Source organism: Camellia sinensis, chromosome 5 (assembly GCF_055761805.1).
Source record: "Camellia sinensis isolate YWXY chromosome 5, ASM5576180v1, whole genome shotgun sequence".
Lineage (NCBI taxonomy): Eukaryota > Viridiplantae > Streptophyta > Magnoliopsida > Ericales > Theaceae > Camellia > Camellia sinensis.
The window spans coordinates 74,843,085-74,866,738 of NC_138965.1; positions in this window are offsets into that span (position 1 = coordinate 74,843,085).

Here is a 23,654-nt window from a genome sequence, read left to right on the forward strand (position 1 = left end):
TGCAACACGCTTCACACACATTCACACGCGCATGGGGTGTGAACCACACGCTCCACTTCCGCTCAACCATCACCGGCGTAGCCGACCATGCACTGTCAAGCCACCCAAACCCAATAACCTGTATTGCCATTTGCTCCAACCACTCCGGCAGAAAACCAGAAACGGGAACAGAACCTAGCAACACATGACACCACTGAAACAGATCACCAAAATGGCCATAACAACACCGTCGGTAATAGACCAATGTCAGAAACCATGGTTACAGTTTCAACACCACCCTCAACCCCATAACTTTATTACCGGCGTCGGCAGAAAAATACACCGAGAGGCAGAACACAACAACGCTACTGCTCTGAAAACCGGCCTAACCGTCGTCAGAGAAGAGAACCCAGCAACGGACCTCATCAGAACATCGTCATCTACAGTATTTTACACTCACGGTAGCTACTGTTTCATTGGCTTAAGTGTCAAAGTTTAACTCAAACTAATCTTGCTTAGCCTCCAAGAAAGAGATTCTACTGAGTAATTGTAACTTAATGATATTTGTTTAACATAAGCACCTCATTTGATGTTTTCCAAATGGATGAATTTGAATTCCCTTTAACTTTCATCCTATTTCCCTTTCTTTTCTCTAACATTCTCTTCTAGTTCACATGTAGAATGCTTCTCTCTAACTCTCTCCGCCCTTTTCCATCTTTCTCTCTTTTGTTCTACGAACTAATTAGCTAAGGCAATTAATAGTTTCAGTAGCTTAAGTGGCCAAGTTTTACTCAAACTAATCTTGTTTACCTTCCAAGAAAGAGATTATACTGAGTAATTATAGACTAATGATATTAGTTTAACTTAAGCACCTCATTTAAGGTTTTGTCAATCACTTAAGTGTTCAATTCTCAAGTCCAGAAGGATGAATTTGAAGTCGCTTTAATTGTCATCCTATTTCCCTCTCTTTTCTCCAACTTTCACTTCTAGCTCTCAAGAAGAAAGTTTTGCCCTAACTCTCTCCTTACTTCTCCATCCATCTCTCTTTCCTTCTAGGAACTAATTACATTTGGCAACTACTAGTTTCATTAGCTTAAGAGGCCAAGTTTAACTCAAACTAATCTAGCTTAGCCTCCAATAAAGAGAGTTTACTGAGTAATTGTAGCTTAACGATATTGTTTAACTCATTTCATGTTTTCTAGATCACTTAACTGTTCAATTCGCAAGTCCAAAAGGTTGAATTTCAATACGCTTTAATTTTCATCTTATTTCCCTTTCCTTTCTCTAAATTTCTATCCTACCACTCAAGATAAAAGTTTTTCTCTCTCCGTCCTTCTCCAACCTTCTCTCTTTTGTTCTAGGAACGAATTAGCTTACGCAAAATAAGCTTCATTAGCTTAAGTGGCCAAGTTTAACTCAAACTAGTCTTTTTTAGCCTCCAAGAAAGAGACTTTACCGAGTGATCGTAGCTTCGCGATATTAGTTTAACTTAAGCAACTCATTTCATGTTTTCTAAGTCACCTAAGTGTTCAATTCTCGAGTCAAAAAGGATTAATTTAAATTTCCTTTAAATTTCATCGTATTTCCCTTTCTTTTCTCTAACTTTCTCTCTAATTCTTTAAGGTTTTGTAAATCATCTCACTTAAGGTTTTGTTCAATTCTCAAGTCCACAAGGAGGAATTTGAATTCGCTTTAATTTTCAACCCATTTTCCTTTCTTTTCTCTAACTTTCTCTTCAACCACTCGAGAAGAAAATTTCTCTCTAAGTCCCCCACCCTTCTCCATCCTTCTCTCTTTTGTTCTAGGAACTAATTAGCTTAGGCAACTATTAGATTCATTAGCTTATTCACCCCAAAAAAAGATTCATTAGCTTAGGTGGCCAAGTTTAAGTCAAACTCATCTTGTTCAGCCTCTGAGAAAGAGAATTTACTGAGTAATTGTAGTTTAGCGACATTACTTTAACTTAAGCAACTCATTTAATGTTTTCTAAATCAGCTAAGTGTTTCAATTCTAAAGTCCAAAATGATGAATTTGAATTCGATTTAATTTTTATCCTGTTTTCCCTTTCTTTTCTGAAGAGAGTTTCTCTCAAGCTCTCTCCGCCCTTCTCCACCCTCTCTTTTGTTCTAATAACTAATTAGTTTAGGCAAATAACAGTTTCATTAGCTTAAGTGGCCAATCTTGGTTAGCTTCCAACAAAGAGAAATTACAGAGTAATTCTTAACGATATTAGTTTAACTCAACTCATTTAATGTTTTCTAAATCACCTAAGTGTTCAATTCTCAAGTCCAGAAGGATGATTTGAATTCCCTTTAGTTTTCATTCTATTTCCCCTTCTTTTCTCTCACTTTCTTTTCTAGCTCTCCGGAAGAAAGTTTCTTTCTAACTCCCTCCGTCCTTCTCCATCCTTCCCTATTTTGTTCTTGGAACTAATTAAGTTAGGCAACAAATAGTTTCATTAGCTTAAGTGGCCAGGTTTGACTCAAACTAATCTTGCTTAGCCTCCAAGAAAGAGATTTCACTGACTAATTGTTGCTTAAAGAAATTAGTTTCACTTAAGCAACTAATTTCATGTTTTTTAAATCACCTAAGTGTTCAATTCTAAAGTCCAAAAGGATGAATTTGAATTCAATTCAATTTTCATTCTATTTCCCTTTCTCTTCTCTAACTTTCCCTTCTAGCTCTCAAGAAGAAAGTTTCTCTCTTACTCTCTCCGTCCTTCTCCAACCTTCTCTCTTTTGTTCTAGGAACTAATTAGCTTAGGCAACTAATAGTTTCATTGGCTTAAGTGGCCAAGTTTAACTCAAACTAATCTTGCTTAGCCTCCAAGAAAGAGATTTTACTGAGTAACTGTGGCTTAACGATATTGGTTTAACTTAAGCACCACATTTAAGGTTTTGTAAATCACCTAGGTATTCAATTCTCAAGTCCAAAAGGATGAAATTGTATTCACTTTAATTTTCATTCTATTTCCCTCTCTTTTCACTAACATTTTCTGTTTTACCACTCGAGAAGAAAATTTCTCTCTAACTCCCCCGTCCTTCACCGTCCTTCTCTCTTGTTCCAAGAAGTAATTAGCTTAGGCAACTTTAGTTTCATTAGCTTAAGTGGCCAAGTTTAACTCAAACTCATCTTGCCTAGCCTCCAAGAAAGAGAATTTACTGAGTTATTAGAGAGCATAACGATATTACTTTAACTTAAGCAACTCATTTACTCTTTTCTAAATCACCTAAGTGTTCAATTCTCGAGTCCAAAAGGATTAATTTGAATTCCCTCTAATTTCCATCCTATTTCCCTTTGTTTTCTCTAACTTTTTCTTCTAGCTCTCTGGAAGAAAGTTTCTCCCTAACTCTTTCCGTCCTCCGCCCTTCTCTCTTTTGTTATAGGAACTAATTACCTTTAGCAACTAATAGTTTCATTAGCATTAAGTGGCCAAGTTTAACCCAAACTCATCTTGTTTAGCCTCCAAGAAAAAGATTTTACTGACTAATTGTAGCTTAACGATATTACTTTAACTTAAGTACCTCATTTAAGGTTTTGTAAATCACCCGAGTGTTCAATTCTCAAGTCCCAAAAGGATGAATTCGAATTCGCTTTTATTTTCCACCTATCTCCCTTTGTTTTCTCTAACTTTCTCTTCTAGCTCACGGGAAGAAAGTTTCTCTCTGACTCTCGCTGTCCTTCTCCATCCTTCTCTATTTTGCTCTTAGGAACTAATTTGGTTAGGCAACTAATAGTTTCATTAGCTTAACTGGCCAAGTTTAACTCAAACTGATATTGCTTAGCCTCCAAGAAAGAGGCTTTACTGAGTAATTGTACCTTCACGATATTAGTTAACTTAAGTAACTCATTTCATGTTTTCTAAGTCACCTAAGTGTTCAATTCTCAAGTCGAAAAGGATGAATTTAAATTTCCCTTAAATTTCATCGTATTTCCCTTTCTTTTCTCTAACTTTCTCTTCTAGCTCTCAAGAAGAAAGTTTCTCTCTAACTCTCTCCGTCCTTCGCCAACCTTCTGTCTTTTGTTCTAGGAACAAAATTAGCTGAGGCAACTTATAGTCTCATTAGCTCGAGTGGCCAAGTTTAACTCAAACTAATCTGGCTTAGCCTCCGGAAAGAGATTTTACAAAGTAATTGTAGCTTGACGATATGAATTTAACTTAAGTACCTTCTTTAAGGTTTTCTAAAATAGCTAAGTGTTCAATTCTAAAGTATAAAAGGACGAACAATTCCCTTTTAATTTTCATCCTACTTCCCTTTCTTTGCTCTAAATTTCTCTTCTAGCTCTCTGGAAGAAAGTTTCTCTCTAACTCTCTCCGTCATTTTCTCTCTTTTGCTCTGGGAACTAATTAGCTTAGGCAACTAACAGTTTCATTAGCTTAAGTGGCAAAGTTTAACTAAAACTAATCTTGCTTAGCCTCCAAGAAAAAGAATTTACTTAGTAATTGTAGCTTAATGTTATTAGTTTAACTTAAGCGCCTGATTTAAGGTTTTTCTAAATCAGCTAAGTGTTCAATTCTCAAGTTCAAAAGGACGAATTTGAATTCCCTTTAATTTTCATCCTATTTCGCATTGTTTTCTCTAACTTTCTCTTTTAGCTCTCTAGAAGAAAGTTTCTCTCTAACTCTCTCTGTCCTTCTCCATCCTTCTCTATTTTGTTCTAGGAACTAATTATGTTACCCAACTAGTAGTTTCATTAGCTTAAGTGGGAAAGTTTAACTCAAGCTAATCTTGCTTAGCCTCCAAGAATGAGATTTTACTAGGCAATTGTAGCTTAACGATATTAATATAACTTAATTTTCGAAACGGATGACTTCGAACTCCCTTTAATTTTCAACCTATTTCCCTTTTTCTTTTCTCTAACTCTCTCTTCTGGTTCTCGTCTAGAACGTTTTCTCTCTAGCTCTCTCCGTCCTTCTCCATCCATCTCTCTTTTGTTCTAGGAACTAATTGGCTTAGGCAATTAATAGTTTCATCAGCTTAGTTTCATCAGCATAAGTGGTCAAGTTCAACCCAAACTAATCTTGCTTAGCCTCCAAAAAACAGGAATTTACTCAGTAATTGTAGCTTAACGATATTACTTTAACTTAAGCAACTCATTTAATGTTTTCTAAATCGCCTAAGTGTTCAATTCTCAAGTCCAAAAGGGTGAATTTGAATTCGCTTTAATTTTTCATCCTATTTCCCTTTGTTTTCTCTAACTTTCTCTTCTAGCTCTCAGGATGAAAGTTTCTCTCTGACTCTCTCCGTCCGTGTCATTCCTTCTCTATTTTGTTCTTGCAACTAATTGGGTTAGGCAGCTTATAGTTTCATTACCATAAGTGGCCAAGTTTAACTCAAGCCAATCTTGCTTAGCCTCCAAGGAAAAGATTTTACTGAGTAATTGTAGCTGAACGATATTAGTTGAACTTATGCAACTCATTTCCTGTTTCCTAAATCATTTAAGTGTTATATTCTCAAGTCCGAAAGGATGAATTTTAATTCCCTTCAATTTTCATTCTACTTCCCTTTCTCTTCTCTAACCTTTCCCTTCTAACTCTCAAGAAGAAAGTTTCTCGCTACCTCTCCCCGTCCTTCTCCAAGCTTCTCCCTTTTGTTCTAAGAACTAATTAGCTTAGGCAACTAATAGTTTCTTTAGCTTAAGTGGCCGAGTTTAACTCAAACTAATCTTGATTAGCCTCCAAGAAAGAGATTGCACCGAATAATGGTAGCTTAAAAATATTAGTTTAGCTTAAGCACCTCATTTAAGGTTTTGTAAATCGGCTAAGTGTTCAAAGGTTGAATCCGAAGTCGCTTTAATTTTCATCCTCTTTCCCTTTATTTTCTCTAGCTTTTTCTCCTCTACCACTTGAGAAGAAAGTTTCTCTCTAACTCCCCCGTCCTTCTCCATCCTTCTCTCTCTGGTTCTAGGGACAAATTACCTTAGGCAACTATTAGTTTTATTAGCTTAAGTGGCAAAGTTTAACTCAAGCTAATCTTACTTTGCCTCCAAGAAAGAGAATTTACTGTGTAATTGTAGCTTAACGATATTACATTAACTTAAGCAACTCGTTTAATGTTTTCTAAATCACCTAAGTGTTCAATTCTCAAGTCCAAAAGGACGAATTTGAATTCCCTTTAATTTTCATCCTATTGCCCTTTGTTTTCTCTAACTTCCTTTTCTGACTCTTAGGAAGAATGTTTCTCTAAAACTCCCTCCGTGTTTCTCCATCCATCTCCGTTTTGTTCTCCGAACAAATTAGGTTAGGTGACCAAGTTTCATTGGCTTAAGTGTCAAAGTTTAACTCAAACTAATCTTGCTTAGCCTCCAAGAAAGAGATTCTACTGAGTAATTGTAACTTAATGATATTTGTTTAACATAAGCACCTCATTTGATGTTTTCCAAATGGATGAATTTGAATTCCCTTTAACTTTCATCCTATTTCCCTTTCTTTTCTCTAACATTCTCTTCTAGTTCACATGTAGAATGCTTCTCTCTAACTCTCTCCGCCCTTTTCCATCCTTCTCTCTTTTGTTCTACGAACTAATTAGCTAAGGCAATTAATAGTTTCAGTAGCTTAAGTGGCCAAGTTTTACTCAAACTAATCTTGTTTACCTTCCAAGAAAGAGATTATACTGAGTAATTATAGACTAATGATATTAGTTTAACTTAAGCACCTCATTTAAGGTTTTGTCAATCACTTAAGTGTTCAATTCTCAAGTCCAGAAGGATGAATTTGAAGTCGCTTTAATTGTCATCCTATTTCCCTCTCTTTTCTCCAACTTTCACTTCTAGCTCTCAAGAAGAAAGTTTTGCCCTAACTCTCTCCTTACTTCTCCATCCATCTCTCTTTCCTTCTAGGAACTAATTACATTTGGCAACTACTAGTTTCATTAGCTTAAGAGGCCAAGTTTAACTCAAACTAATCTAGCTTAGCCTCCAATAAAGAGAGTTTACTGAGTAATTGTAGCTTAACGATATTGTTTAACTCATTTCATGTTTTCTAGATCACTTAACTGTTCAATTCGCAAGTCCAAAAGGTTGAATTTCAATACGCTTTAATTTTCATCTTATTTCCCTTTCCTTTCTCTAAATTTCTATCCTACCACTCAAGATAAAAGTTTTTCTCTCTCCGTCCTTCTCCAACCTTCTCTCTTTTGTTCTAGGAACGAATTAGCTTACGCAAAATAAGCTTCATTAGCTTAAGTGGCCAAGTTTAACTCAAACTAGCTGTGTTTTTAATTTATGACTTATTCACCCAAAAAAAAAAACTCAAACTAGTCTTTTTTAGCCTCCAAGAAAGAGACTTTACCGAGTGATCGTAGCTTCGCGATATTAGTTTAACTTAAGAAACTCATTTCATGTTTTCTAAGTCACCTAAGTGTTCAATTCTCGAGTCAAAAAGGATTAATTTAAATTTCCTTTAAATTTCATCGTATTTCCCTTTCTTTTCTCTAACTTTCTCTCTAATTCTTTAAGGTTTTGTAAATCATCTCACTTAAGGTTTTGTTCAATTCTCAAGTCCACAAGGAGGAATTTGAATTCGCTTTAATTTTCAACCCATTTTCCTTTCTTTTCTCTAACTTTCTCTTCAACCACTCGAGAAGAAAATTTCTCTCTAAGTCCCCCACCCTTCTCCATCCTTCTCTCTTTTGTTCTAGGAACTAATTAGCTTAGGCAACTATTAGATTCATTAGCTTATTCACCCCAAAAAAAGATTCATTAGCTTAGGTGGCCAAGTTTAAGTCAAACTCATCTTGTTCAGCCTCTGAGAAAGAGAATTTACTGAGTAATTGTAGTTTAGCGACATTACTTTAACTTAAGCAACTCATTTAATGTTTTCTAAATCAGCTAAGTGTTTCAATTCTAAAGTCCAAAATGATGAATTTGAATTCGATTTAATTTTTATCCTGTTTTCCCTTTCTTTTCTGAAGAGAGTTTCTCTCAAGCTCTCTCCGCCCTTCTCCACCCTCTCTTTTGTTCTAATAACTAATTAGTTTAGGCAAATAATAGTTTCATTAGCTTAAGTGGCCAATCTTGGTTAGCTTCCAACAAAGAGAAATTACAGAGTAATTCTTAACGATATTAGTTTAACTCAACTCATTTAATGTTTTCTAAATCACCTAAGTGTTCAATTCTCAAGTCCAGAAGGATGATTTGAATTCCCTTTAGTTTTCATTCTATTTCCCCTTCTTTTCTCTCACTTTCTTTTCTAGCTCTCCGGAAGAAAGTTTCTTTCTAACTCCCTCCGTCCTTCTCCATCCTTCCCTATTTTGTTCTTGGAACTAATTAAGTTAGGCAACAAATAGTTTCATTAGCTTAAGTGGCCAGGTTTGACTCAAACTAATCTTGCTTAGCCTCCAAGAAAGAGATTTCACTGACTAATTGTTGCTTAAAGAAATTAGTTTCACTTAAGCAACTAATTTCATGTTTTTTAAATCACATAAGTGTTCAATTCTAAAGTCCAAAAGGATGAATTTGAATTCAATTCAATTTGCATTCGATTTCCCTTTCTCTTCTCTAACTTTCCCTTCTAGCTCTCAAGAAGAAAGTTTCTCTCTAACTCTCTCCGTCCTTCTCCAACCTTCTCTCTTTTGTTCTAGGAACTAATTAGCTTAGGCAACTAATAGTTTCATTGGCTTAAGTGGCCAAGTTTAACTCGAACTAATCTTGCTTTGCCTCCAAGAAAGAGATTTTACTGAGTAACTGTGGCTTAACGTTATTGGTTTAACTTAAGCACCACATTTAAGGTTTTGTAAATCACCTAGCCATTCAATTCTCAAGTCCAAAAGGATGAAATTGTATTCACTTTAATTTTCATTCTATTTCCCTCTCTTTTCACTAACGTTTTATGTTTTACCACTCGAGAAGAAAATTTCTCTCTAACTCCCCCGTCCTTCACCGTCCTTCTCTCTTGTTCTAAGAAGTAATTAGCTTAGGCAACTTTTAGTTTCATTAGCTTAAGTGGCCAAGTTTAACTCAAACTCATCTTGCCTAGCCTCCAAGAAAGAGAAGCATTCTTCCTGAGAGTTAGAAAAGAAAGTTAAAGAAAACAAAGGGCAATAGGATGAAAATTAAAGGGAATTCAAATTCGTCCTTTTGGACTTGAGAATTGAACACTTAGGTGATTTAGAAAACATTAAACGAGTTGCTTAAGTTATTGTAAATTGTTAAGCTACAATTACACAGTAAATTCTCTTTCTTGGAGGCTAAGCAAGATTAGTTTGAGTTAAACTTTGCCACTTAAGCTAATAAAACCAATAGCTGCCTAAGCTAATTCATTCCTTGAACAAAAGAGAGAAGGTTGGAGAAGGACGGACAGAGTGAGAGAAAAACTTTCATCTTGAGTGGTAGGATAGAAATTTAGAGAAAAGAAAGGGACATAAGAGGGAAATTAAAGTGTATTCAAACTCATCCTTTTGGACTTGCGAATTGAACACTTAAGTGATTTGGAAAACATGAAATGAGTTAAACAATATCGTTAAGCTACAATTACTCAGTAAATTCTCTTTCTTGGAGGCTAAGCTAGATTAGTTTCAGTTAAACATGGCCTCTTAAGCTAACGAAACTTAATAGTTGCCAAAGGTAATTAGTTCATAGAAGAAAAGAGTGATGGATGGAGAAGTACGGGGGGAGTTAGGGCAAAACCTTCTTCTTAGGAGCTAGAAGTGAAAGTTGGAGAAAAGAAAGGGAAATAGGATGAAAATTAAAGCGACTTCAAATTCATCCTTCTGGACTTGAGAATTGAACACTTAAGTGATTGACAAAACCTTAAATGAGGTGCTTAAGTTAAACTAATGTCGTTAGTCTACAGTTACTCAATATAATCTCTTTCTTGGAAGCTAAGCAAGATTAGTTTGAGTCAAACTTGGCCACCTAAGCTACTGAAACTATTAATTGCCTTAGCTAATTAGTTCGTAGAACAAAAGAGAGAAGGATGGAAAAGGACAGAGAGAGTTAGAGAGAAGCATTCTACATGTGAACTAGAAGAGAATGTTAGAGAAAAGAAAGGGAAATAGGATGAAAATTAAAGGGAATTCAAATTCATCCATTTGGAAAACATTAAATGAGGTGCTTAAGTTGAACAAATATCATTAAGCTACAATTACTCAGTAGAATCTCTTTCTTGGAGGCTAAGCAAGATTAGTTTGAGTTAAACTTTGACGCTTAAGCCAATGAAACTTGGTCACCTAACCTAATTTGTTCGGAGAGCAAAATGGAGATGGATGGAGAAGCACGGAGGGAGTTTTAGAGAAGCATTCTTCCTGAGAGTTAGAAAAGAAAGTTAGAGAAAACAAAAGGCAATAGGATGAAAATTAAAGGGAACTCAAATTCGTCCTTTTGGACTTGAGAATTGAACACTTAGGTGATTTAGAAAACATTAAACGAGTTGCTTAAGTTAATGTAATATCGTGAGAGAGAAACATTCTTCATCAGAGAGTAGAGGGGAAGAAAGTAGAGCGTCTCTCTCTAGAATCTAGAGAGAGAAAGCTCCCCCCGGTGGTGATGGTCAAGTACTGGCCAGTTTTTAGCTCCTCTACCCACATCTGAGGGAGAGTGAGTTTGTGTTTTCCGGTGGATGTTATTGTCGCCGGTGGTTTGTATGAGTTATTGAGATTATCACAGGGTTCGGCCATGGGTTTCCTGTCCATGGTTACTGTGCTTGTTTTGATCAACCGTCTACTCTTGCTAGTGGGTTGGTTAGTTCTTGATGATGCATCTCTACTGACTTCGTTGGTGGTTTTGTCGTCTGTTTATTACTTTGGGTGCTGTATGGACGTATCTTTCATCCACCGTGCTTTTGGGTTTCATCCGTCCATGGTTGAGCTTTTTCTTGAGAGATGAAGATGGCGACGGGTGTGGTATGTTTTGGTGCTGTGAAGGTGGCTGTTGGAACCGACTCACAGTCGTGATTTTTGGATGATTGGTGAGTTTCAGAGTTTGCCGTGTGTTCTAGATGGTATTTTTTAGTATCCATCCATGGCAGCGTTTCGGCACTGTGTGGTGTGGGGCTGGCTTTCGTGAGGAGGGCTTCACGTAGTATGGTGCTCACGGATGGTGTTCCGGCCTGAGTTCACCATTGCTGTTTTGGGTTTCCCGGCGATTTATATGCCGCTGTTGGGTTACGGAGCCATTGTTACAGTAGTGATCTGCTGTAGCTTTTTAGCTCGTTGATCTCGTGAGCTACGGGTGGTAACTTTTTTGCTGCTGTCGCGGGTGAGGAGGTTCCTTCTTTTTTGGTGGTGTGCTGGATTTTCCAGTTGTGGTAACCGTGTGCTGTTGCTGTGGCCAATGTTGTTTTGGGTTGGTTATATGCTACAACGACGGAAGGTGGTCCAGCTCCATTGCAAATTCTATTCAGCCGGCCAATGCTGGTTGACGACGCCGTGAGCTGGTTGTGTTATACGGTGCTGGTATGTGATTTGATGCACTGTCGCTGCTGCTCATGGAGGAGTTAGTCGGGTGGTAAAGGGTTTAAGCACCACGCTCTTTGGTGAGAGTGACCACGGGTGTGGTGCCGTGTGAAAGTGGTCGGCGTGCAGACCTGTCTGTTCTCTAGGACACTGTGTTGCTTGTTGGGATGGGTAATTGTCTATTCATCTTTATATATATTATATTTATATATTCTATATATTGGTGGATAGTTGTATCCAGTGCATGTGCCGAGGTGGTGGGCTCCACGGTTTTTGCTATTGATTTGGGCTGGTGCAAGTTTGGCCGTGGGTTATTTTGTTGGTGGGCCACGTGTGGGCTTAATTAATATTGTAAATCTTTCAGACAACTCACTGTGGCCCACGTGTTTTTCTTTTTTATTGGGTTTGGCTGGTGGATTTGTTAAGGCCCAAACCGTGGGTATGTTTTTGTGGGCCCCTTGTTTGACCCACGGGTTCACAATTTTGAGTAAGTGTGTTTTGTGTTGGTGCTTGCCGCAGTCTTCGGCGTACTTTTTCAGCCCATGTATTTTTTTGTTTAGCCACATTGCAGGGGACCTTTTGTAGTCGGTTATTTCATGATGATTGATCGTGTGATCCTCATGTGACTCGATACGAGGGTGGTTTCGAGCCATCTCCGCCAAGAGTGATTGGGGAGTCACTGCTATGGGGAATAGTGGTTCGATAACTAGCCGAGTTAGAGACTGGGAGATGAGCGGGAGGATAGCTACCGGTTTTCTGGTTGCTTCTTGTCTTCATGTGACCCATCCTAATTGATTATATTGCCACGCCTGACATGGAGTGATGGGGACACTGCCGTGGGGTTTGAGGCTTGTGATCTACCAAGGAAGGGACTGGGGGATGTGATGATTGCTCTCATGTTTTGATTGGCTATGTATTGGTTTGTTGTAGCGGGGCTATTGTTTTTCCACTAAACTTCTCAAGACCGTGGATTATGGTGATTGACTATGCAGGCTTCATGTGACTCAGCCAGGATCTTTCATGGGATAGATATTTTCCTTCGTCATGGCTTTGGTTGAGTGGCTAGGATGTCACGGCTATGAGAAGCGAGATGCTTATTGGATTCCATGCTTTCATCCGAGGTAGAGACTAGGAGCAAGCGGGGGCGGCTATCATTTTTCGATTGGTCTTGTTGGGTTTTTAGTTAGTTACATTTGTATTGAGTGTTTTCTGTTATGTTTTATACGTCTATGGTGTGTGTTTGTTTATTTGCCCATATATCCACCCCAAGTTTCCATCTATTATCTTTGATAATAGGGGTTACATGGGGACAAAAAGGATATATGGGCAAAGTGGGGTTCTGTTTTTTATATTTATGTTTATGTTGTAGGATGTCCAGTGGTAGTTTTGTGATGTTTTTGTTCGTCTATTATTTGTTGTAGGGCGTACCTGGGGTATGCCCCTTGTAAACTTGTACATTTTACTGTCTTTATTTTATGACTTACTTACCCAAAAAAATGTAATATCGTTAAGCTACAATTACACAGTAAGTTCTCTTTCTTGGAGGCTAAGCAAGATTAGTTTGAGTTAAACTTTGCCACTTAAGCTAAGAAAACTAATAGCTGCCTAAGCTAATTCGTTCCTAGAACAAAAGAGAGAAGGTTGGAGAAGGATGGACAGAGTGAGAGAAAAACTTTCATCTTGAGTGGTAGGATAGAAATTTAGAGAAAAGAAAGGGAAATAAGAGGGAAATTAAAGTGTATTCAAACTCATCCTTTTGGACTTGCGAATTGAACACTTAAGTGATTTAGAAAACATGAAATGAGTTAAACAATATCGTTAAGCTACAATTACTCAGTAAATTCTCTTTCTTGGAGGCTAAGCTAGATTAGTTTCAGTTAAACATGGCCTCTTAAGCTAACGAAACTTAATAGTTGCCAAAGGTAATTAGTTCATAGAAGAAAAGAGAGATGGATGGAGAAGTACGGGGGGAGTTTTTAGGCTCTAACTTTAGCCAAGGCGCCCGTTGCGAGTTTTCGACCTTGGGAGCTTTGTTTTTCTTTTCTTTTCAATTCTTTTCATTTCTTTTTTTTTTTTGATTTTCTTTTTTTTTTTTGTTCTTTTCTTTGCATCTTTCTTTTTTGTTCTCTTTTTTTCTTTTCTTTTGCATTTTTTTTTTTGCTTCTTTTTTTTTTTGTATTTTTCTCTTGCTCTAACTTTTGCCTGGGTCGCCCTTCCGAGTTTTCGGCCCAGCGAGCCTCTCAAAGGGTAAAAGTGTAACGAGTCCATGCCAAATGGTTTTGAGATCCTGAAATTATCTGAATCCAGGAGAATGGCTCATGTTCTAGCTTCGTAAGCTTCTTCTGATGAGATCTAATCCTTTTGATCTGACTTTCCTGGCCTCTTGTTCGAGGGCTGCTTCAAATCCGGCCACACAGGCCTCATATCGCGGTTGACCGTTGAACATTCTGAATCTAAGGTCAAGGTTTGAAAGCAAGGGCTCAAGTCTCGAGGCTGAGAGCGATCCTAAACTGCACAATCTCAAGAGCGATTCCACACAAGTCTTCGCAGGACCGCACAAAACATTTTGTTTTTGAAAATTTTTAAGAAAGCAACAAATCGCTCGCGCTGAAGATAGTGTGAAGCCAGTCTGGATCAAGCCAGGGTCCTTCTCAGTACTCACGCTGACAAGCATGATTTCATTCATAAAGGGGCTTAGCACGCCTCTCTTTCTCTCAGTTTGATCAAGGTTTTGCAAATCCCGAGGAATTCCTCCCTCTTCGTTTTCACCGCAGTGTTCAAAAAGTTTTGAAAAACTTAGGTCAAACTTAGGTCAAACTTAGGCGAAAAGTACTGCCGTTTCATTCAAACTTTCTGGCACAATTGGCGCACGGCCGAAGCAAATGCGAGAGCATGAAGATTACTGCTGTTTTATTCAAATCTGTCGGCACAACTGGTTCCCTGGTAGACACAGACTCAAAACAAAACGAAAAGATAAACAAAAAACAAAGTGTCACGCCCGAGGTAACACCCCCCAGAATCACCCGACTCCTATACAACAGGACTGACTCGATACGACAAGACAGACCCAAAACAAAAAGAGACTGACTCAAAACAAAAGACAGACTCAACAAGACTGACTTAATACAACAAGACAGACTCAATACCCAAGTCAGAAAGCAGAAGAAACAGCATTCACAGATGCTCAAAATAGTGCGTGCCATCCATCACATCTGGAGTAAACTAAGCACCGCCAGCAAGTGGTTCATCCCCCGATCACATCACATTATCCCCCACAAGTTCACTGATCAAGTGCCGATGGACTTTGCAGGACCTGGCGGGGTGATGACCCCGTTGTCAAACAGATCTTGTACATCATGGCGCAGACGAAAGCAACTGTCGGTGTCATGACCGGTTTGTTGATGGTAGGCGCAGTATTTAGTCTGATCATGCTTTGCAGGGATAGGATCGGGTAGGGGCCGTTGTTCCAACGGTTTCAGATGTCCTTTCCGGATTAAGACCTCTAGGGCTTTTGACAAAGGCATATGAAGTGGGGTGAAAACCCTCTTAACTCGAGGTGGGTACTTGGTTCCTTGTGGGCTACTTCCGGACGCACCGGTGAATGGGGTAGCTGTTTTTGATACGGTGGTAGTAACCATGCCCACATCAGAAGGTCTTGTAGCTGTATCACCACTAGTGGTCGCATTCGAACTGCGGGAAAACGCCCTCCTGGGCTGCTCCTTCTCCTGGTCAAAAAGGCCACTTCATAGCATCTTTGATCTGTACTCCCATCTCATGCAAATCTGAAAAGGTAGGGAAGGGGAGCACGATCATTTTCTGCATTAGCTTGGGTTGGAGATTGCGCACAATCATCCGAATTTGATCTTTGTCAGTGGGCCTAAGGGTCATCATTGAAGCTTTGGCCCTCCAGCGGGCTACGAATTCTGAGAAGCTCTCCTTCGGCTCCTGCCTCATCGTCTTAAGATCACGGGTCGTAATCTCGATTTGGGTATTGTATGAATATTGTGCGACGAAGGCCTCGCCCATCTCATCCCAGTTTCGTTTCACTAAATCCTCCAATTTGGCATACCAGATGACCGCAATACCCGACAGGGTCCTGCCAAAAAGGGAGAGCTTCTGTAATCTTGTCAAGCCCATCGGGCGCAAAACATCTGAAAACAAACTCAGGTGGACCATGGGATCTCCTGACCCATCAAAACGGTCGATGTGAGGCATCTTGAACCTGTCCGGTAGAGTTACAGCTGCGTCGGTGTACCCGTCCTCAATGCCCAGGATGGACTTTACCCCCTGGGATTTCTTGAACAACTTTTCTAGCTTGCTCAACTTCAACGATGTGGGGTCAACCTCAAACTTGAGGGAGAGTCCGGTAGATTGGTAGGTGTTTTGGATAGTTGAGGTAAAATTGGGGGCGGAGCCGGCCCGCCTGGAATGTCCGTATCATCCTGGACGTTTGGCGTCTCCCCAGGTGCTGGAGCTCCTGTTGGGGGAGGAATTTGTTGTGAAGCAGACGCGCCGCTTTGCTGTTGTAGTTTGGTGATGAGCTCGGCCTGCTGAGCCATGATCGCAGCCTGCTGTTTGGCAAATTCCGCCTGACGGGGCAGCATCCTGCTGCATGAGTTTCATACTTTCTTGCATCTGGTGCATCATTGCCTCCATCCCTGACGTGTTCTGCTGATCCATCTGACTGATTGGTATCTATCTCTGCAGTAGAAACTGAGACCACAGCCTAACTGTTCGTTGGTGGGGTGGATAAGGGCCACTGATCTGGTAACTGCTGAACCGGTGATTTGTGCTCGACTAGCCCTTTTTACCCTGCCTCTGGCGGAGGAACACTGATTGCCATTGAACTGAATCTCTGACCTAACAAAGTCTATCAGCACAAGTTCGATGAACCTCAGGGGATATCGGAGCCTTCTGAAGCTATGGTTCCCAGACTACCTAGCAAAAGAGAAAACAGACAGCATCTCAGCCTGATTCCATCTGAACAGATACGAGCATAGTTGAATGAGTGTACCCTCTACTGAATTCTGCCCCAAAATTCGGCCTGTAAACCGTTACCCTCGGGTAAAACTGATTCCCAGATACCGATGCCCGCAGGCCCGATGCCCTATACTACTAAACTGGTGCCCACAGGCCTGATGCCCAAACTTGCAAACTGATACATGCATTCCGGTAGAGACGCACTCTAAAGCACATAGCAGATAAGTGAGAGCCAAAACACCCCTATGTTAGGGTAGGGTTTCCTTGTCCTATTTTTGTCAGGAGCTAGGGTTTCACTACACACGCAGCGGCTTCAAACAACCTATAAACGGGTAAGCAACCTGTCCTAGTTTGGAATGGTCACTATGGATTCGAATATGCACTAGGTCGAATGGTCAAAGAGGGTGCCCCGGTAAAACCGGGGTTTGTGTTCCCATACTGGCAGAGCCCACAACCGGTCAGCCTTATGGTCATGAATAGCAGATGGCAAACACGGTGTCCTAGGCGCACCAATGCAAATGCAATGCAAAGAAACACACAAGTGTAGTCAAAAACAGATATCATGAGCTCGAGTCAAGTCCTCTAAATCCCCAGCAGAGTCGCCAGAAACTGTAGACGTCCCCGAACGCCCCGGGAGGGTGAGCTCCCGTTCTGTTCATTTGGGGTCACTACAGCTCAGTACTCTCAAATTGTCACGGTTCTAAGTCTGAACCAAAGAGTCCAAATCCGGCAAATCGTTTTGAGAAAACAGATTTTTGAAAGAAGCGCCAAACATGGACTGCTTTGCCAGATACAGAGTCACCACCTAAATATTTTATTTTGGGGAAATTTAGGAAACCCTGACTCGGTGCCAAAGGCCACGTGTCCGTCATCACCAAAGTTGCCTCGGCTCGAGAACTTGGGTACGATTGGGGAAGGTCACTTCGTGAGCACCCCCGCTCGCCCGATCAAAGATCGGCCTCTAGTAACCATGATATCTATTTTTGAAAACTTTGTACGTCCTTATTCCGGTTATTAGCCTAGGTTACTATGTGATGCACACAACATATAAGTATAGACTGGGTCGCCCGAATTGGAACAAAACATTTCGTGCTCGTTTATTTGAAAGATGGTTTGCTACTCGCAAGTAGGCTTAAAATGCAGATTTTGCCACTATCTAGTGGGCTTAAAACAAACAATTGATGATTTATTCCAATCCAAGTAACCCAACCTTCACCCACAGGCATTCAGGCAGTTATATCACATAAGCATATAGCCTCGTGGTAAGCATGCTATTCATGGCAGTCACTCACACGCATGCAAGGATGCTAAAGCATAAAACTCACCGAGTACTCCAAGCCAAAACAAAAACTCATTAGAAATCATGCATGAATCCTAAGTATACAGAGATGCCTAATGCAATACATGCAAGAATGCAAACTATAGCAGGCTCGGCTATTCTAAACATGGCATATGGAATGCTACACCTAACATGTATTCAACTTGGAATTGAAATACAAATGCAGTTAGTATGATGCGCCGAGCCTGGTGCATGCAAAACAGATGAATGATGCAAACATGCTGTCATACTGTATGCTAATTGAAATATGCCCTAATCTAACCATCATAAGCAGGTAAATAAAAGGGAAGAATGACGTGGGGTTGGAAGACATACATCACACTCACCCACACTTATTACAATTATGCCCTCGCACAGAGGGTCCGAATAAATATACAGTCCCGAATAAAAGAATATTACAGTCCAAATAATACAGTCCAAATAATGTACAAATTCCTAATTAATTAACAAATTAACTAAGAAAATAAATAAACTGGCATGCAAGCCAGGGACTGCCTTGATTCCATTCCGGATGATGAATGACGCATGCCCGGGTTGCCTTTGCGCGGAAATCCATGACGATGCCCCAATTAGCCTCTGTTTACACCTTTTCTTGAAATATGTGCCAAGCTCCGAAAAGTTACCGATTCTTCATTTTGCAGCAACAGAGAGCAGGAAAGGGGCATGGCAATGTATTTTCACAGATATATGCATGCCTTGATCCTCATGCCACCAATCACGCATATCGATGCATGATGCCAAGGGTCGAATTGTGCAATTCAATGTAGAATGAATGCACATATAAACACAACAAGAACCTAACTCCATCATGAATAATCCGGAGTGTCGATGACTAGGGAATTGAGACACATTCCGTCACTCAGAGTACGAAACGCACCTCGTTTCCCGTGCCCGAGCTAACTCCTATCCCGAACACGATGCAATATGCATGACATGCATGAAATGCAACTAAGATACAATCCTAACATACACAATGTTATGGAATGACATACACAATGTAATAAGGTAATACACAACCGAGCATACACAATGCTATGGATGAAATGGCATACGCAATGCAATAATGGGCTTACACCAACATGAGAGAGCCTCAGCCACACTCATATAGGAGGCCATCAGATGAAAACAAGACAATTCGAAATGCGTGCACGCGTGCACGCAAACCGAGGACCGACCCTCAAGCACTGAAATGCCACTCTAATGAGACATGGCAAAGACATGGAATATGGCATACTATCATGCAAAAATCAGAAGTAAAATGAGATGCAAAACAGCCCCGAAACCCGGTAAAATGAAACCCGATGCATGGTACAAGTCCCGAAACATGAATTTTGACGCATGAAATGGCCTATAGCTATGCAATGCATGCACAATTTGAACATGAGATGAAAAGATAGAAGCAAGGCAGCCCCTAGATAATCATTTTTACAGTTCAAAGCATGGCCAAACAGCAAACACAAATAGGGCAAAAATAGCATGCAAAAATGGCCCTAAATGTGAGGTAATGAAACAACTCACAGCTGCTGACCCCAAAAAGATTAGGGCCCTTCAACAAAGTTGAAGAGGCGCCCAAAATATGATCTTTTACAGTTTATGAGAAACCACAAAAACTAGCACAGGTATGGATAAACTCTTATGCAAGAAATGGGCCAAAAGATGGCCAAAGAAGCAAGTAGTGGTTGCTGGCCTTAAACACAAAGGGGCCCTTCAAAAATGTTGAAGAGGGGCCAAAAATAAATCATTTTACAGTTGATGGCCGGACCCAAAACAGTATGCAAATATGTCCAAAATGCTATGCAAAAATGAGGCCCAAAAGAGAGATATAACATGAAGTGTATAAAAGATGCCTCAAACCATGAAAGGCCCTTAATGAAACATGAAGAATGGGCCAAAATAAGACTATTTTCAGTTCTGTGAAAAGACCAAAAACAGAAGCACAATGGGCTGCCAAAGCATGAAAAAATGGGGACCAAAGAGGGGTACAATGGCAAGTGGCACATGGGGGTCCCAAACAGTGATGCTTTGGCAGCCCATCTACAGTTTACATCATGCTCCAAAACAGAGGGAAATTAAAGTGTATTCAAACTCATCCTTTTGGACATGCGAATTGAACACTTAAGCGATTTAGAAAACAAGAAATGAGTTAAACAATATCGTTAAGCTACAATTACTCAGTAAATTCTCCTTCTGGGAGGCTAAGCTAGATTAGTTTCAGTTAAACATGGCCTCTTAAGCTAACGAAACTTAATAGTTGCCAAAACTTTCTTCTTGAGAGTTAAAGATGGATGGAGAAGTACGGAGGGAGTTAGGGAAAAACTTTCTTCTTGAGAGCTAGAAGTGAAGGTTGGAGAAAAGAAAGGGAAATAGGATGAAAATTAAAGCGACTTCAAATTCAACCTTCTGGACTTGAGAATTGAACACTTAAGTGATTGGCAAAACCATAAATGAGGTGCTTAAGTTAAGCTAATATCGTTAGTCTACAATTACTCAATATAATCTCTTTCTTGGAGGCTAAGCAAGATTAGTTTGAGTCAAACTTGGCCACTTAAGCTACTGAAACTATTAATTGCCTTAGCCAATTAGTTCGTAGAACAAAAGAGAGAAGGATGGAAAAGGGCGGAGAGAGTTAGATAGAAGCATTCTACATGTGAACTAGAAGAGAATGTTAGAGAAAAGAAAGGGAAATAGGATGAAAATTAAAGGGAATTCAAATTCATCCATTTGGAAAACATTAAATGAGGTGCTTAAGTTGAACAAATATCATAAAGCTCCAATTACTCAGCAGAATCTCTTTCTTGGAGGCTAAGCAAGATTAGTTTGAGTTAAACTTTGACGCTTAAGCCAATGAAACTTGGTCACCTAACCTAATTTGTTCGGAGAGCAAAATGGAGATGGATGGAGAAGCACGGAGGGAGTTTTAGAGAAGCATTCTTCCTGAGAGAAAGTTAGAGAAAACAAAGGGCAATAGGATGAAAATTAAAGGGAATTCAAATTCGTCCTTTTGCACTTGAGAATTGAACACTTAGGTGATTTAGAAAACTTTAAACGAGTTGCTTAAGTTAATGTAATATCCTTAAGCTACAATTACACAGCAAATTCTCTTTCTTGGAGGCTAAGCAAGATTAGTTTGAGTTTAACTTTGCCACTTAAGCTAATAAAACTAATAGCTGCCTAAGCTAATTCGTTCCTAGAACAAAAGAGAGAAGGTTGGAGAAGGACGGACAGAGTGAGAGAAAAACTTTCATCCTGAGTGGTAGGATAGAAATTTAGAGAAAAGAAAGGGAAATAAGAGGGAAATTAAAGTGTATTCAAACTCATCCTTTTGGACTTGCGAATTGAACACTTAAGCGATTTAGAAAACATGAAATGAGTTAAACAATATCGTTAAGCTACAATTACTCAGTAAATTCTCTTTCTTGGAGGCTAAGCTAGATTAGTTTCAGTTAAACATGGCCTCTTAAGCTAACGAAACTTAATAGTTTCCAAAGGTAATTAGTTCATAGAAGAAAAGAGAGATGGATGGAGAAGTACGGAGGGAGTTAGGGCAAAACTTTCTCCTTGAGAGCTAGAAGTGAAGGTTGGAGAAAAGAAAGGGAAATAGGATGAAAATTAAAGTGACTTCAAATTCATCCTTCTGGACTTGAGAATTGAACACTTACGTGATTGGCAAAACCTTAAATGAGGTGCTTAAGTTAAGCTAATATCGTTAGTCTACAGTTACTCAATATAATCTCTTTCTTGGAAGCTAAGCAAGATTAGTTTGAGTCAAACTTGGCCACTTAAGCTACTGAAACTATTAATTGCCTTAGCCAATTAGTTCGTAGAACAAAAGAGAGAAGGATGGAAAAGGGCGGAGAGAGTTAGAGAGAAGCATTCTACATGTGAACTTGAAGAGAATGTTAGAGAAAAGAAAGGGAAATAGGATGAAAATTTAAGGGAATTCAAATTCATCCATTTGGAAAACATTAAATGAGGTGCTTAAGTTGAACAAATATCATTAAGCTACAATTACTCAGTAGAATCTCTTTCTTGGAGGCTAAACAAGATTAGTTTGAGTTAAACTTTGACGCTTAAGCCAATGAAACTCGGTCACCTAACCTAATTCGTTCAGAGAGCAAAATGGAGATGGATGGAGAAGCACGGTGGGAGTTTTAGAGAAGCATTTCTTCCTGAGAGAAAGTTAGAGAAAACAAAGGGCAATAGGATGAAAATTAAAGGGGATTCAAATTCGTCCTTTTGCACTTGAGAATTGAACACTTAGGTGATTTAGAAAACTTTAAACGAGTTGCTTAAGTTAATGTAATATCCTTAAGCTACAATTACACAGCAAATTCTCTTTCTTGGAGGCTAAGCAAGATTAGTTTGAGTTTAACTTTGCCACTTAAGCTAATAAAACTAATAGCTGCCTAAGCTAATTCGTTCCTAGAACAAAAGAGAGAAGGTTGGAAAGGGACGGATAGAGTGAGAGAAAAACTTTCATCCTGAGTGGTAGGATAGAAATTTAGAGAAAAGAAAGGGAAATAAGAGGGAAATTAAAGTGTATTCAAACTCATCCTTTTGGACTTGCGAATTGAACACTTAAGCGATTTAGAAAACATGAAATGAGTTTAACAATATCGTTAAGCTACAATTACTCAGTAAAATTCTCTTTCTTGGAGGCTAAGCTAGATTAGTTTCAGTTAAACATGGCCTCTTAAGCTAACGAAACTTAATAGTTTCCAAAGGTAATTAGTTCATAGAAGAAAAGAGAGATGGATGGAGAAGTACGGAGGGAGTTAGGGCAAAACTTTCTCCTTGAGAGCTAGAAGTGAAGGTTGGAGAAAAGAAAGGGAAATACGATGAAAATTAAAGTGACTTCAAATTCATCCTTCTGGACTTGAGAATTGAACACTTACGTGATTGGCAAAACCTTAAATGAGGTGCTTAAGTTAAGCTAATATCGTTAGTCTACAGTTACTCAATATAATCTCTTTCTTGGATGCTAAGCAAGATTAGTTTGAGTCAAACTTGGCCACTTAAGCTACTGAAACTATTAATTGCCTTAGCCAATTAGTTCGTAGAACAAAAGAGAGAAGGATGGAAAAGGGCGGAGAGAGTTAGAGAGAAGCATTCTACATGTGAACTTGAAGAGAATGTTAGAGAAAAGAAAGGGAAATAGGATGAAAATTTAAGGGAATTCAAATTCATCCATTTGGAAAACATTAAATGAGGTGCTTAAGTTGAACAAATATCATTAACCTACAATTACTCAGTAGAATCTCTTTCTTGGAGGCTAAACAAGATTAGTTTGAGTTAAACTTTGACGCTTAAGCCAATGAAACTCGGTCACCTAACCTAATTTGTTCGGAGAGCAAAATGGAGATGGATGGAGAAGCACGGTGGGAGTTTTAGAGAAGCATTCTTCCTGAGAGAAAGTTGGAGAAAACAAAAGGCAATAGGATGAAAATTAAAGGGAATTCAAATTCGTCCTTTTGGACTTGAGAATTGAACACTTAGGTGATTTAGAAAACTTTAAACGAGTTGCTTAAGTTAATGTAATATCCTTAAGCTACAATTACACAGAAAATTCTCTTTCTTGGAGGCTAAGCAAGATTAGTTTGAGTTTAACTTTGCCACTTAAGCTAATAAAACTAATAGCTGCCTAAGCTAATTCGTTCCTAGAACAAAAGAGAGAAGGTTGGAGAGGGACGGACAGAGTGAGAGAAAAACTTTCATCCTGAGTGGTAGGATAGAAATTTAGAGAAAAGAAAGGGAAATAAGAGGGAAATTAAAGTGTATTCAAACTCATCCTTTTGGACTTGCGAATTGAACACTTAAGCGATTTAGAAAACATGAAATGAGTTAAACAATATCGTTAAGCTACAATTACTCAGTAAATTCTCTTTCTTGGAGGCTAAGCTAGATTAGTTTCAGTTAAACATGGCCTCTTAAGCTAACGAAACTTAATAGTTTCCAAAGGTAAT